Source organism: Phycodurus eques, chromosome 12 (assembly GCF_024500275.1).
Source record: "Phycodurus eques isolate BA_2022a chromosome 12, UOR_Pequ_1.1, whole genome shotgun sequence".
NCBI classification, from domain to species: Eukaryota; Metazoa; Chordata; class Actinopteri; order Syngnathiformes; family Syngnathidae; genus Phycodurus; species Phycodurus eques.
This window is the reverse complement of record NC_084536.1, coordinates 15,802,970-15,815,747: the sequence shown is the minus strand read 5'-3', so window position 1 is coordinate 15,815,747 and position 12,778 is coordinate 15,802,970. Positions and strand designations below refer to the sequence as shown.

The 12,778-nt window shown below is 39.7% G+C and overlaps 1 protein-coding gene across 2 annotated transcripts in view; it reads right to left on the bottom strand.

The window, feature by feature from the left end:
- The window catches only part of b3galt1b (UDP-Gal:betaGlcNAc beta 1,3-galactosyltransferase, polypeptide 1b), a 39,532-nt gene extending 30,534 nt beyond the window's left edge, over positions 1 to 8,998 (bottom strand). The window contains exon 1 of one of the 2 annotated variants that reach the window (XM_061692840.1): positions 8,919 to 8,998. The gene's annotated coding sequence lies outside the window, so the exon portion shown is untranslated. The remainder of the gene's footprint in view (positions 1 to 8,918) is intronic. The other variant, XM_061692841.1, reaches the window with a different exon arrangement.
- Positions 8,999 to 12,778: the final 3,780 nt, after the last annotated feature.

Genomic DNA, 12,778 nt, shown 5'->3' with positions numbered 1-12,778 from the left:
ATAACCACAAAAGCTCAGATTTCTTTTTTTTCATATCACTTCCTCCTTCTATAGTTGATGCTTGAGATTGGCTCTCTCTGGTCATGTGCCATTTGCCATTTAATCATGAGACCTTGAAGCACCAGTTTGTGATGCAATCTGTTTGTCAATTTGTTTGAAATCTGAGTTTGTCTGAGATTTTAAAAAGGTTAGATTCATAGTTTTGAACACATAAAAAAACATGGACTTTTGAACGATTTAATCTTTATAATTTTTGACTTTTTTCATAGAACATTCTCTCATATGGTTTGTCATATACAGCAATATTTTCTTAATCAGAGGTCACAAACATGGTGCCCGCAGGCACCAGGTAGCCCCCAATGACCATATGAGTAGCCCGCTGGCCTGTTCTAAAAATAGCTCACCAGTAATGGGAAATTTTGATTTTCTAGGAATGTTCTAGAAGTGATGATTTGGAAATGTAAACACTGGTAGAGATTTATAGAAATAAAGTGTTGCATATTGAGATTTATCAGTTTCCCAATTATTGTGAAAAATCATTCACAAGACCAATGGCTTGAGGAAACGAGTATAATTCATTATTAATAACATAATAAAAACATATTCAAAGTCATTTGAGCACATTTGTTATTTCAGAAGTGTGTATAAAATTGGTAGCCTTTGCAGTACTCAAGAAGTAGCTCTTAGTTTAAAAAAAGTTTGGTAACCCCTGCACTAGTGGTACCCATACCACACTTTGAGAATCACTGTTCTACACTATGCTAGAAGCTACCAGAATGCTTTAGAATAGTGCAGAAAGAAGATTGTGTCCTCAAAATTGTCATGTGTATAATTTTCCAAAAATACAAGATATTGGAAATTTTTCACCATTTTAACATTTTTTTACTGGGGACGTCATGATCACGCTTTTCGAGTCACTTGATTTTTAGTATCGGCCTATATCGAGTCCCGATCCGATACGTTGGCGATGCATTATGCCAGGTCTGTTTTAAAAAAAAAAAAAAGCTGATCTTTTTCAGCCAATACCAGTCAACTGAAACATTATGTGAGCAGCCAAGCCAGAAGATAACCATTCAACAAATAAAATTCAGTTCAATTAAACAAAATTGCTAGGGTATTAATCACTTCCATCTTAACCGTACAGCACTTAGTATGTGGGAAAAAAGCAATCTGTCATGTTTTTCCACTGAAATGGGTACCAATATGGCATATTCAGCCTAGCCATGTGTGCTTCTCTCACGTGTTGTGATTACAAGGAGAGTTGAAATGAGGGGAATTCACATCCACCGGGATGAATTCCTACTGGAAAAGGCACAGCTAATTGACACAATGATCACATTGTGCGTCCTATGAAAAAGTAGAAGACTAACTCAAGGCTATCATTTCCAAACAGTCTGTGTTGAATCAACAGAACAAGAACGATTGTGTTTTTATTAGCTTAACGATGGAGGATGAAAAATGTCTTTCGTCTTTGTGGGCAAAGTTACTTCATATAGTGTGCTAGAGGCTGCTTGCTAGGGGAGACAAAAAAAAAAGGACAGCAGCTTGAGTCCTTCAAGCATGAACTTGTTTTATTCATCATAGACTGATAAAAGATTTACCATTTCGGCATAGATTTTTGCATCAGCCCCTCACCCCTTGGGAAACCTCGGTCCTCCAAATGTCCAAGTTGGCTTTTGAGACACTCGGAATATTAGAAGCGAGAAGATAAGAAATCAGATCAGGTCTACGCTCCCAGGCTCGTTCAGCATATGAAGCTCATCGGCAAGCAGGCTGAGATGGAGGGTCAGTGTTGAAGGAGCACAACGCAGCTCAACTGTGGAGACCGCAGAGACTCAAACTTACTGGGCCGATTCGACCGGAAACTTCCAGAAGAATTGTTTTTGGCCAAAAATAGCAAGGGCAGTAAATCATTATCATAGTTTGAGTGACTGCTTACTTGATTACCGTTGGAGTTATTATTATCATTTCCTTTCTCGGGCATAATCAACAAAAAGCTAATTAATTTCTCAAGATAATAAATCATTTAATCAGAGTCTGTTTTCTGAGATCTGTTGTACTTCAGATGAGCAAAATAAAAGTACAATGAGAACTGCTGCAGGCACACAGTTGAATGAATTAGCATACATTTGATTTGAACACAGCAGCACTGTGGCCTCACAGTTACATCATCTTCAAAATGATCTTTTCCATTTTGCACTAATTGCACAAATATTGATGTCCGATAATCAGACATATACTTCTTACTGACCACATACCAACATGCAACATCTTACTCTTCCTGTTCCTCTCTTATTTAAATTCGATTGGAATTACTGAAATTCCTCCTCAATAGTGCTCTTGAATTTGTTTATACTTTGTTGGTTGTTTCTCCTGCACCAGATCGCCCTTGCCCCTAATGACGACAAGTGGTATGGAAAATGCATGGGTTGATGATTTAAACATTGCAATGAAAAAAGAAAAAGTATAATGCAACATGGCAATCAAGACCCACACGTTCGGAAATAAGAACCAAGGTGGTGCCTCGAGATACGAGTCAGACCCAACGAGTTTTACGAGATTGAGCTGTCGTTCAACCGATTTCTTTGCTTTGACTTGCGAGCATTTGAGATATGAGAAGAATAACTAAGATTACTGTGGCTTACTGAGGAGTTTTGACCAGTGCCATGTATACCAGTATGTATGTGTTATACTGGTGGGCAAGACACACATCAGAAGGAGCAGCACAGTGTCCATTGAATTGAACCAAAAAGATTTTGATTCCTTACATCCATCCATCCATCCATTTCCTGAGCCGCTTTTAGGATGTGGGAGGAAACCGGAGTGCCCGGAGAAAACCCACGCAGGCACGGGGAGAACATGCAAACTCCACATAGGCGGGGCCAGGGATTGAACCCCGGACCTCAGAACTGTGAGGCAGATGCTCTAAGCAGTCGTCCACCGTGCCGCCTGATTCCGTACATTCTACTTAATTATATAATTACCATATGTTTCTATAAAATACATTATAGAGTGATATATTTTTTTTAATGAAAACTACATGAAAATGTGTTTTGTTTTGTGGAGGCTGGAACAGATTAAGGGCATTTCCATTCATTTCAATGGGTAAAGATGTTTGGCATTATGGATAAATAACACGGCACGGCATTGGCATCTGTAAAGCTGAAGGTTACAATGGAGTTTAAAGAGAAAATTCCCCTTCAAAATCTGATAACGTTTCAAGTAACAAAGACCCACAAAATATTTATCCACTCTAAGAAAACACAAAAGAACAATCAGTCCACAATGTCCACTGACAAGAAAAGAGCCTAACTGGAGGAGTACGAAGAAAGTTAGTGAGAAGTTGGACTGAATTGGAAAGTGGATTTATTCCACATGGGACCAAAACAAAGAAAATTGCCTTTCTTTGCCAGCCATTCGCAGGGCACATACCGTTAGACAACCATACACAATCAGACATAAACACCTACGGACAGTTTAGAGCCTTCAATGAACCTAACATGCATGTTTTTGGAACGCGGGAGGAAGGCCCAGAGAAAACCCACGCAAGCACGAGGAGAACATGAAAACTCCACACAGAAAGACCCAAGCTGAGATTCAAACCCAGATAACTGTGACTCTGAAGCAGCAGCAGACGTGCCAACGTTACGTGACCCCGTGCTGCCCTCTAGTCCATTCCCATTTGGTAATTTAATTAAGTCTATTTAGAAAGAGTAGTAGATTTAAAAAGAAAAACATGCATAAAAGAAGCTGCAAATGCAATGCAAATCAAATTGCCTTTTAATTTGTAGTATTCAAGTGAGCTCCTTAAATCTGTACTGTAGCCTTAATTTTTGCTTTGGCTTCTAGCTGAAGTAGAAAAAGCTGCCATGAATCCCGTCATGAATAGAAAAAGTCATTGTTGCAGCTGCGCAGGAGGATCAGAATGACTGAAGCACAGAAAATAAACATAAATGGTAAATGGATTTTAGGGTGGGGGGGAAGCCAACAACTGACATAACGCTTCAATGCATTTCCACACGTGGGATGAATGCCATTATTCCATCCATCCCTTTTCTGTGCCGCTTATCCTCGCTCGGTCGCGGGCGTGCTGGAGCCTATCCCAGCTATCTTTGGGCGAGAGGCGGGGTACACCCTGAACTGGTGCCAGCCAATTGCATTCCGCCAATCGCATTCTGCAAATAATTATTCAGATTACTTTAAATTTATAACATATCTCTACATAGAAAAAAAAAAGTATCCAGCATCCAGGCAAGGACAATCTGACAAAGATCTGCAGAAAAACATTTGGGCTCTAAAAACATAATAACTCTCAAAAGACAGACATAGTCCGAAAGATATTATTAAATGTAATTATTTTCTGAAATTTAAGGACGTAAACAGTAACTGATCCATAATCAATGTATGTTTGTGCATTTCCTGCACTGTTAAATTTAAATAATATCCTGTTTTTGAATGTAGGGATGGAAATTTAAAAAGGTTTTTCTCAATCCGATTCATCGATTTATCGGAAGAAAAACTGACAATTAATCGATTATTAAAATAACCATTAGTTGCAGCCCTTGTATAAATAGATGACAACACTTTGTTAGCCGAATGCAAATGATGAGGATCAACTCTACGCGGGCGGCTACAGAGCCAGCCACCCTGCGAGTTGCGGGCCGCCCGGTAAGCGCCGATGTTCTCGAGCGCCGTCGCCCCGTAAAGAGACGTAATCGATGGTGTATCACTCCAGTTATCCTGTCAGTTTTATTTTATAACTTCTTGTATTCTCAAGAAGCAGTCTCGTGGTTCTTTTCACTCACTTTAGTAAGCACACAACGGCAACGTAGCATTCGTATTCCTACTTGTTTATTGCCACCAGATTCTACATTCTTCGTCTCTTATTTCTTCTTCGTTTCTGATCTATGTATTCCCTTTACATAGTGCCTCTAGTGTTCAGACCAAGACACCACATAGCTGAAATACTGTACGTTGTGTTACAGGCTATATTTAAGTGAAATTATGTGGCAAGACTGTTAGAACAAACATGCAGTCTGGATGTTAAAATGTCAGTTATGTCAGCAAAAAAATAATATTGGAGTGAAACTCATGCCATATTCAAGAAAAGTTTGTGCTCGGTGTTTTTGAACAATATTTGGTTAAAATAAAACATAACATCACAATAGCAAGATGCAATGGCATTATCAAGTATCGGTATTTGGTATCGACGAGTAAGCAAACAAGGTCAACCGGGCATCTTGAAAACAACATGCCTTTCGTACGAGACACTCAACCAGGTGAGCGACAGTGACTAAGCAAAGACGCACGACACCTAAACCGAGGATTACAGTACAGCTTTAAACTCGCTTAACTAATTACACCTTGCGGAAATGTGATTAGAGCAGCTAGAGTAAGAAGGACACCGACAGAGACAGACCAGGTTGTCATAGCTCGCGCACGAGCTGAACAGCTAATAAAATAACGAGGAGACTCTTCAAGATACACAGGAAGTCTGGCTTTGGACCTTCATCCCTGTCCAGCCAGATGGGCCTGTAATAGAAACTGCCATGTGGGTGAACAGGGGAAAGTAGATTAGCTCGTGATGCAGGTACTGATGTGAAATGTCCAAGCAACGGGAAGGAAGAAAGCAGTGTGTCAATTTCGCCATCGCCAGGCTTTCACTGGCTGGATGCTCGGTAGGAAAGGACGTAATAAACCATTCATTGATCGCAGGGCACGGCCTTCAACTCAAATCTTTTTTTAGATTTTAGATTTTATAGTCGATTTTCCACCTGTGCTTGTAGAAAAAGCAAATGACAATGACATTATATGAAGCAAGTACTGTATTGCTCTTTGGTTTGTGGTCCTCCTCGGATTTGCTATATTTTGCCTGATACCAAAAGGGCTTTGAATATTTTTTTTCCCATCAAATTGTTTTAAGCATTAACTTTGATCAATTTCCAAGGAAATCATAGAAATATTTGTTTTCTTTACAGGTAGAGTCTTCCCTCATTTAACGTGGGAGTTATCTTTTAAATAAAGCATAATGAATACAATAAAAATAATAAATACATATTAAATAAACCATGCAATGTGAAATTGTTACATATTTACGTAATACATCCGGGGCACCAACGAACGATTCTTTTAATCGCTGATTAATGTGTGTATTATTTTTCCGATTATTTGATGAATCAGATTAAAAACAAACCAAAAAAAGTAAGAAAATGGTTGCCTTTATTCAAAAACAGGACATTATTCCAAATTGACAGTGCAGAAAATGCACAAACATAAATTGATTATAATTCAGCTACAGTACTGGTTTGGTCACAAAATGCGCAAAAATGTTGATCGTTGTTTTCCAAAGTAAAAGCAGCTGTCTGCAAATGTCTTATTTTGAAGAAAAACAAAGATACTCAATCTGCTTTATTATTAAAACAAATATAATTATTAATATGTATTGCTTTGTTAACATCATAAATATAATTATTAATATTAACTGTTGAGAGGCTGCAATTTCAAGGATTTGGACAATATTAAGTTAAACAAGGTCTCTCAACGATTAATTTATTATCAAAAATCGTTATTGATTAATTTCATAATGGATTAGTTGTCGATTAATCGATTCATCTTTGCACCTCTAAATACATCAGGACATATGATGAACACAAGGTTCATAACGGGCTAAAACAGGTGCAGCGACCATGTATCTGTACAGTAACCCTCACTAACCTTTTAAATGATGGTACTGCGATGAATGAGGTGAATTTTATTATTTGGTGTAGAGCGTTCCAGTTGTTTGGGGCAGAACATTGAAAAGATCAACCAAAAGTAGTGCAGACTTAAGGAACAAATAGGTTACTAAAACTGCTCGAGGTCAATTGGGAATTGGGAGGTCGTTTTAACAAGAAGCAATTTAGAGAAATGTGTTCGTGTTAGTATTTATTTTGGTAGATGGAGCCTAATCTGCTTTTAACTTTTGAGAGAAGAGTACTGATATGGGTTGCAAATCTAACTGAACGAATGAAGTGATATGGCGATTGGTGAATAATCTGCGATATAAATCCGATTAAAAAAAAAATAAGTATCCACGTTGACGCAGTAGTAAAGTCATGTTTACAATAAATATTTGTGGGCCATAAATATAAAACAATCAAATGAAAAACAGAAAGTACAGCAGTAACTGAGCTTGCGTTCTTGCGCCGTGTGACGATTTACCAGTATTCTTTGCCGCTGTACAAAAAAGTCCATTGCGTGCTGGTTGAACTTCGAAATCTTGTATCATCTTTACCATCGTAAACCGAAGACCCTGTATTGCTCACAGCCTATGTAGCATATTGCCGCTGTCCTAGGGAACCCACCTATGTCCAAACTTGGTAAATTTCACTTTTTTTTTCACAAATCGCTACTATTGGTCAGTCCCCATGTGGGTCTGTTATTTTTACAAATTTTTGACCAATCACATGTGTTGAAAATGGCTTGCTCTCTTTGCTGACTCAATGGTAATGGCTCAGCAAACATGCTGTTTGGGGGTTTCCTGAAAAGTCATGGCTTCGGAAATGTGAGTATTCCACCCGACACCAGCGATACATCCTCAGTCTTTACAACAACATCCCTCAGCATTCTTATGCAACATCTCGCAAGTTCCCAATGAATCGAAATGCATCCATCCATTTTCTATGCCACTTATTCAATTGAGGGTTGCGTGGAAATGAAGCCCAAATAACTTTGGGCGAAAGATGGACTAGACCCAGTCAGACACGGCGCACATAGAGACTGACAACGATTCACACTCACATGTACACCGACACTGAGTGGAAACTGAACCAAAGCCAGGCAAGTGAACCACGTGACACGAATCGAAATCCTTAAAAAAAATCTATCACGCTGACAAAAGTTGATTAAATCTATTCGAAACTGTAAGAAGACTAACAACCAATAAAGATGACATCTATTGATAAGGTGTTTTGTTGTAAATATAAAAGCAAAACATTCACTCCAACGCTTTTTTTTGATACCATCCATCCATTTTCGATATTTGGCGCCCATCCCAGCTGATTTTGGGCAAAAGGCGTATGTGTGCAATGTGTACTGACTCCAACAATTTTTAACACCTTGCTTGTACATTATATGTAAAGTGTTTAAAGGAGAACTGAAGAGGTTTGTTCATATCTATCCTATATATCTATAGGATATTAATGTTGGACACCACTGTGTGAAAGAGTAAGCTCCGCTCACAAGGGGAATGCTTATTATTTATAGTAATATTACATTCAATATAATCACTGAAGGAGAAGTTAATTCACCCATGCACAGCTTTTACCCTCTTGAGCCTATCCCGGCTGATTTGTGTGAGAGGCAGGAGACACCCTGGACTGGTCGCCAGCCAATCACAGGACACATATGGACAAATAGCCAGTCACACTCACACCCATGCAAAATTTAATTTCTTGCATTTTGGTTTTTGGAATACCCGCAGATGACCCGAGAACGGGTGAGAACATGCAACTCCGGATTCGAACCATCAACCCCTGAACCGTGAAGCGAAGGTGCTAACCACTTTCCACCCAATTAATTAATGAACAAAACGCGTTTAAAGTTTTGGTACTGATGGGCTTTCGAACTTTCAGCTTCCCTCATTATTCTGGATTTAACCTTGTCATTTCATGAAGCGCACTGAGGTGCTGACAGCCTTTCACAAGCAGCGTCGGTGGGACGCAGCCAAAGTGCATCAATGACAATAAGGCAATTAAAATGGAAAAAAAACATATGTATCACAGTACGCGTGGGGAAACTACCGTGGAAATGTACACAGAAAGCAAAGGCTATTTCACACTCGGCGGGAGGGCGAAGCAGCGATTTAAAAAAAAAAAAAAAAAAAAAGTAGGCGTATAACATCACGCAACGATGAAGCAAGCATGTTTAGCCGAGCTTACCTCACCCCATCGCGGATCCATCCTCTCGCCTGCACGCCTCATCCTGGACACACACAGCAGCATGCTGCGGCGCTCTCATCACGCTGACAAAAAAAACACGATTGTGAGAACCACTGGTGATGACGTAGACTGTCGACCAATCGGCGTGTAAATCCGCAGCGCGCTCGGCCAATCGCCTCGCGGCGTCAAAGGCATGACCCGCCCCCGGCAGATTCAGACAGCAAGGTAGATTGACGACGTGCTTGGCCACCTTTTAAGTTATACATAGAGGGCTCAATATATTTATTGGACCAACACGCAATGTAAGATCTAGGTTACCTGTGTTCCTAATTAACAGAACTGTTTTTTCCCTTTCTATAACGGTAGCAGCTATTTAACTGAAATTATATTTTAAATGACAAAGTATAATTATTATTGTCGGATTTTAAAATGTACGGACCTTTTGGGGAACAAACAAAACAAAAAAAAACCGTAGAAAATAGAATAAATCACATTATTATTTCTGCGTTAAAATATCAAATTCTAGTTAACTTGCGTTCCTTAAAAGAAAAAAAATATATATATTATTGGTAGAATGTTGGCAGTGGAATAGTGGTTTGACGGTTTCATGAGTCAAAATTATCTATGTTTGGTCAATTGAAAACTACATTTTCTATAACTGTGAATGGTTGTTTGTTTACATCCATCCATCCATCCATTTTCTGAGCCGCTTCTCCTCACTAGGGTCGCGGGCGTGCTGGAGCCTATCCCAGCTGTCATCGGGCAGAAGGCGGGGTACACCCTGAACTGGTTGCCAGCCAATCGCAGGGCACATACAAACAAACAACCATTCACACTCACAGTCACACCTACGGGCAATTTAGAGTTGTCAATTAACCTACCATGCATGTTTTTGGGGTGTGGGGAAACCGGAGTGCCCGGAGAAAAACCACGTCGGCACGGGGAGAACATGCAAACTTGAATTGAACCCCGGCCCTCAGAACTGTGAGGCAGACGCTCTAACCAGTCGTCCACCGTGCCGCTTTGTTTGTTTACATGCCCTGCAATTGGCTGGCAGTCAAGGGTGTACCCGACCTCACTCCAAATCAGGGATAGGCTCCAGCTCACCTGCAACCCTAATGAGGATAAGCGCCATAGAAATGGATTGGAATATTTTAGACCACCTAATCATAATAAGATTATCCAGCATCATAAAGTGCTTTAAAACTATGTATTTCAATTTAAATAAGCCCTCAGCGCTTTACCAATTTGAACAAAAATTTGAAATTTCAAATTGAGTCCACCCTTTCATACACAAACTTGAGACACCAGAAGTGATGCAAGCATAAGATTTAACCAAATTGTGCTATAATGTAAACAATATTAGCAACAGGGCTGTTTCTTTAACCAATCAGATTCCAAATTCATCCACACAGGGCCAGCATGCTAGCGCTCGATGTTTGATCAACCAATCAGAAGATTAAAAAATGCTGACATCATCAAGGGCCAGCGCTCTGGGATTATACATCCTCCGTACCACCTATTCTCACTTTGATCACAGGTGTCCTGGTGCCTATTCCAGTAGACTTTGGGCAAGAGCCAGCGTACACCCTGAACTGGTAGCCAGCCAAATATCGGGCACATATTAAAAAATAACCTGACACAAAGCGGGTGTGGTGAAGGACCCAAGTGCAAAATACTGAACCACTGAAAAAGATGGAAAGGATTTTTAATAATCAATTTAAGATAAACTGTGACAGGTCAATTCAAAGTCCAGATACAGAGCAGTCCACAGTCGAGACGGTCAGGCTTTGAAGTTCGGGAATTTGTCTTGGGGCAAAGTGATGCAATTTTTCGTAATCCACAGATAGCAGGTCAGGAAATGCTCAGATTTGACTGTTGTCTTAATCCAGGATTCACAGAGAGCAGAACCGGGGAAATGTACACAAACTTGATCAGGCAGAATACCCGGCCGGTCGCGGTCGGAAAGCCAAGTGGATTCCTGGGGTAGCAGTGTTGCGTCTTGCACAGATGACTAACACGCTGACACTGATTGCATCATCAACAAAGGCTTAAATAGGGGGTGTATCACTATGACTAGTACAACGTGATTGGCTGACAGATTGTGATGACAGAAATGGCAGACTGTGACACAACCATTTGCACTTATGTTCATACCTACGGACAATTTGGAGTCTTCAATTAACCTAACATGCATGTTTTTGGAATGTGGGAGGAAACAGGAGTACCCCGAGAAAATATGCAGTTCTTTCATGTATTCAGGACCTAAACAGTTTAGTGATTTATACACCAGTGGCAGAACTTTAAAATCTATTCTAAAGCTGAGTGGAAGCCACTGTAAAGACTTTAGAATTGAAGCAATATGCTCTGACCTCTTTGTTGTGGTCAGAACCTGAGCAGCAGCTTTTTTAATGCTCTTTTGGGGGAATCCTGGCAGAAGACCGAGAAATCTCAAAGAAAACATTTTGTTCAATGATTTAGGTAGACTGTTCCTATTCCATCCTCCTCCTCTATTCCATTGGATATTTGTATTATTTTTAGGCAATAATGTATTTATTCAAAGGCTTATAGGAAAATGAAAAAAAAAAAAGAGACTAAGGAACACAGAGGAAACATTAACAGAAAAAAAAATTAAAATCACATTCTAGTAAACAATGGTTATCAGCAGACTTTTCCTCTTTGATTTTTAGTCACAGATAGTGGAGCAGTTCACGTGACTCAATTCCATGCAGCCAGCTTGTGTTAAGTTCCTATTTGGTGGTTTGGGGTCATTTGACAACGGAGGTTCTACTTTAATTCAAGATTAGATGGAATACAGTAAGTTTGTTATGTTAGCCACTTGGTAGCACCAAACCAGTCATTCAGAGGATGTCACATGTATTCAACCTTCTTTGAATTACCCTCAAAGGCTCAGAAGTTGAACCAGTCTTCAGGGCCTGACCTGCCCTAGAAATACACTTTAGACCATTTCTACAGGCTGCTGATGTGTTTTCCAACCAACCCTTTACTGTGTCCGCAAGTATGGCTGTAAAAAGGTTGAATCTATCTTCAGGAGGCCCAGGAATGTCCTTAAAGCTATTTTTCAGCAGGTTGTGATTTTCAACAGGGTGTCATTTTATAGGAGATGTTACAGGACTGTTGATGTATATGTGATCTGTGGAACGCCTGATGAGATGCATGGACTGGCATTAAAAAGATACAAATGACAGAATCCCATTATAAGCAATACAAGGAAACAGAAGAAAAGTCCAACAGAAAAACAACACTTTATTGCCTTTTGATCAACAATAATGCAACTTAACCAGCCTGAAAGCGTTGACAAATTCAGGAATTGACTACAAATTCAAATATGATCAGTTACCCTAAAAAGTAAATGTTTTATTTTGAAAAATATGATTGTGTTCAAAATAGGTTACAAATGTATTACTATTACCAGTTTGTCTTGGACATAATGTACACTTGAATAAATAAAATTATTCCTTTTTCCATTTAGTTGTCTGCACACCAGGTGCCAAAATACATCGCTAATCTAAATAATGATACTGCAGTGTAATTTGAGCCAGAAGACCATTTAACTACAAAACAGTTATTTTCACATAAAAAACAAATCTGTGACTACTGACTGAACTTTCCATCCTATCCATCCATTTTCTGAGCCGCTTCTCCTCACTAGGGTCAGCGGGAGTGCTGGAGCCTATCCCAGCTATCATCGGGCAGGAGGCGGGGTACACCCTGAACTGCTTGCCAGCCAATTGCAGGGCACATACAAACAAACAACCATTTGCTCTCACATTCACACCTACGGGCAATTTAGAGTCGTCAATTAACCTACCATGCATGTTTTTGGGATGTGGGAGGAA